Genomic DNA, 3,180 nt, shown 5'->3' with positions numbered 1-3,180 from the left:
AAAAAAATTGTAAATGTAAAATAATAAAATAAATATTCTTGTGAGGACATATCACATATTGACGGGGTCGGGTTATGTTAAAAAGTATAAATTGTTTATACTTTGTTCATTGGTTCAAAGGTACCCCACACTTTTTTGTTTGCTTGTTGTTCTGGTGTATTTTCATTTGAACTGTTACTCTGCCAGAGTACTCATATTTACAAGATGGCATTGAACGCCCCATTGGTGTATCAGGAAAACTATTTTGTACGTATGTTCCTTGAAGGGGATTGAAGTCGTTCTTTTTCCACCGCAGCGAAGGGCTAGGAGTAGGAGAGGAGCTGCTGTATGTTTTTGTTATCGAATCGATCTGATTGTGAAATAAAGCATATGCAGTGAGAAAGCAACTCCAGGAGTCATCCCTGCCTTAAAGCTGCAACATTCTTCTGTAGCAATAACAAAGTATAACATAAATTGTTCTGTGGCAATTACACAAGAATATCCAGTAATGTCCCTGCCTACAATTAAACACATTCACTTACCAAAAATCGGGGGCATCTGCTGTGGCAAATGGGTGCAAGCCTTTGACCACAAACTTAGACACTGCTCGGTGACATTAGTCTATCCTGGCCTGAAAGGAGACGCTACCGGTAGACTGCAGCGAGAACTGCCAGCGAGCGCCAGCCAGACTCTGTCTGTCTCTCTCATCATGGTCACCTACATGTACAGTAATGGCAGGTCTTGTAATAAGGCAGATTGCGCTAACATAATATGCACTGTTAGTTGATTATTTACCTGCCGCATTAACGGGAGAGGACGTGCAAACGTTAGCGCTGCTGCTGGGTTGAGAGTCACGAGTCCGGAGCGGAATTAAAAACGCGTGTCATCGCGTGTTTTGTGAGCAAATGCTTTTGCATATTCGTAGTGTTTCCTCCCTTAAATGAAATATCTACTTTGCAAGTTGCCCTGTTGTCATCGGTTCTCATAAAGTATAATCAAACTTTTGAGCATTTGAGCCGCTTAGGCGCCGTGTTTCCTGCCAGGTAAATGACGCTCCGCAACGTGGTGACGTCATTCGGGGCGACTGGAATCGATAAGGGAATCGTTTGCAAAAATGGCAAACGATTCCAAGGAATTGAAACAGTGGGAACCGGTTCTCAACAAGAACCGGTTTTCGATACCCATCCCTAGGTAGGATATTGCAAAACTATATGTCTTCAGAGCGGGAGTCAAAAGGAAATTTAATTTTGTATCCAGTAAGGGTCCTAGATAACCCCCCTAGATAATTAAGCCTACCACAGACATGATCAAGAGAGAGAAATATGAAGTCATACCGTGTGCTCCGGCATGGAAGGACAGGCGCCTGCATGGTATGATTTGTACCACCGGCAAATAGAGAAACTGGCCGTCCTACCAATGGCTGGACAAAGCTGGACTGAAAGAAAGCACAGAGGCACTAATCATGAACAAGAACAAGCTCTGAGTACAAGATCCATAGAGGCTGGGGTCTATCACCCGGCAAGACCCCAGGTGTAGGTTGTGTCAAGATGACCCTGAGAGAATCCAGAACATAACAGCAGGGCACAAGATGGTACCAGGCAGGGCATACATGGAACACCATAAACAAGTGGCCAGCAGAGTATACAGAAACATCCGTGCCACATATGGCCTGGAAGTCCAGAGATCAAAATGGGAGATGCTCCCTAGGGTGGTGGAGAATGTCTGAGCTAAGATCCTGTGGGACTTCCCGATATACACGAACAAAATGATGATGGCTAATGTGGTCACAAATTTTAATTCCAACATGATAACCTTATTCCACCTACGATGTGGAGCTCCAAGTTTTTTGTTTGTTTGTTTGTTTTTTATAGATCCAATTTCAATCAGTTAAATCAGTAAAAAAGGACTTCTGGAAAAGAGCAGAATTCTTGGAACACTGTTTAATACACCAAATCGTATGGACAGCAATAAAATAAATACAGAAAACAGCAAGACAACAGATAGCAAAGCAAGCAAAGCAAACCCCGGGGTGTAGAGTCTTAGGCAAAGACAGCAGAGCCACACAGAGACAGACAGAAAAAAGCAGAGAACCGGAGTGTCCTCTGGCGCAGTATTATAGAGACCAGTAACCCGACCCGCTGGTGCTGAGCATCTTTCCACTTGTCTTCCAGCCAAAAACAGCAGGTGCAGGCTCAGGTACGGCCAGGGACAGAGTCAAGACTATGGCTAAGGGTCATCCGCAGATGGGTAACCTTGATTAACCCTTTGCTTTGGCTTATCAAAATAGGTCACGGCACATTCAAAAGTTAACACAGCAAGGGCATAATCTTATGATATACATGTGAATACTTGGACTAAATATCAAATATATTGGGTAAATGCTTTAACATACTGATAAATACCCCAGTGTAGTTTTATAGTGTGTGTGTATACATGATTATATAATCCTTAAGGAGATTTTATTGTATTGTGTTCATTACTGACTGTAGACAGATGATAGTTTTGCTACATCAGAGCAAAATATCTTATGTTTATTGCAGATGTGTGGTACAGACATCACTCAAAAATTCCACTACACTAACCAACCAGATATAGTGGTACTAGACAAGCAGAACAAGAGGGCCGTAGTCATAGATGTAGCGATACCGAATGACAGCAACATCAGGAATAAGGAACATTAGAAGCTGGAGGAGTACCAAGGGCTCAGAGAAGAGCTCCTGGAGATGTGGAGGGTGAGGGTAACAGTGGTCCCAGTGGTAATCTGAGCATTAGGTGCAGTGACTCCCCAGCTAGGAGAGTGGCTCCAGCAGATCACAGGAAAAAAATTGGAGATGTCTTTCGAGAAGAGCGCAGTCCTAGGAACAGTTAAGATACTGCACAGGACCCTCAAGCTCCCAGCCCTGTGGTAGAGGACCTGAGCTTCAAGGTCTAGACCACCCACATGGGCAAATGGGGAATTTTTAATGTCTCTGTTGCATCATGTCTTAATTATTCTTTGGCACTGATTATTAAAAGAGTGAGTGAGATGTACATTTATAGCTCTTTCTTGTTCCTGTAGAGGAGGAGCTTGCCAGGGTACGGACAACCTTTGTGTGGAGGGTCTCACCAGAAATTCTTATACAGCTGCTTGAGGCCCTTGTAACAGAAAGTGTCTTCAATGATTTGGAGAAAGAATCGATATTGGAGGGGAACCCTGTTAGA

At 43.4% G+C, this 3,180-nt stretch overlaps 1 pseudogene; it reads right to left on the bottom strand.

Annotated features, from left to right (window-relative positions):
* LOC113019578 (protein NLRC3-like) overlaps positions 1–3,180 on the bottom strand; it is a 576,297-nt pseudogene that overhangs the window by 300,876 nt on the left and 272,241 nt on the right.

The sequence above is a fragment of the Astatotilapia calliptera genome, chromosome 3 (genome assembly GCF_900246225.1).
Source record: "Astatotilapia calliptera chromosome 3, fAstCal1.2, whole genome shotgun sequence".
In the NCBI taxonomy this organism is placed as follows: Eukaryota; Metazoa; Chordata; class Actinopteri; order Cichliformes; family Cichlidae; genus Astatotilapia; species Astatotilapia calliptera.
Note: the sequence above shows the minus strand (reverse complement) of the source record. Positions and strands in the feature narration are given on the sequence as shown.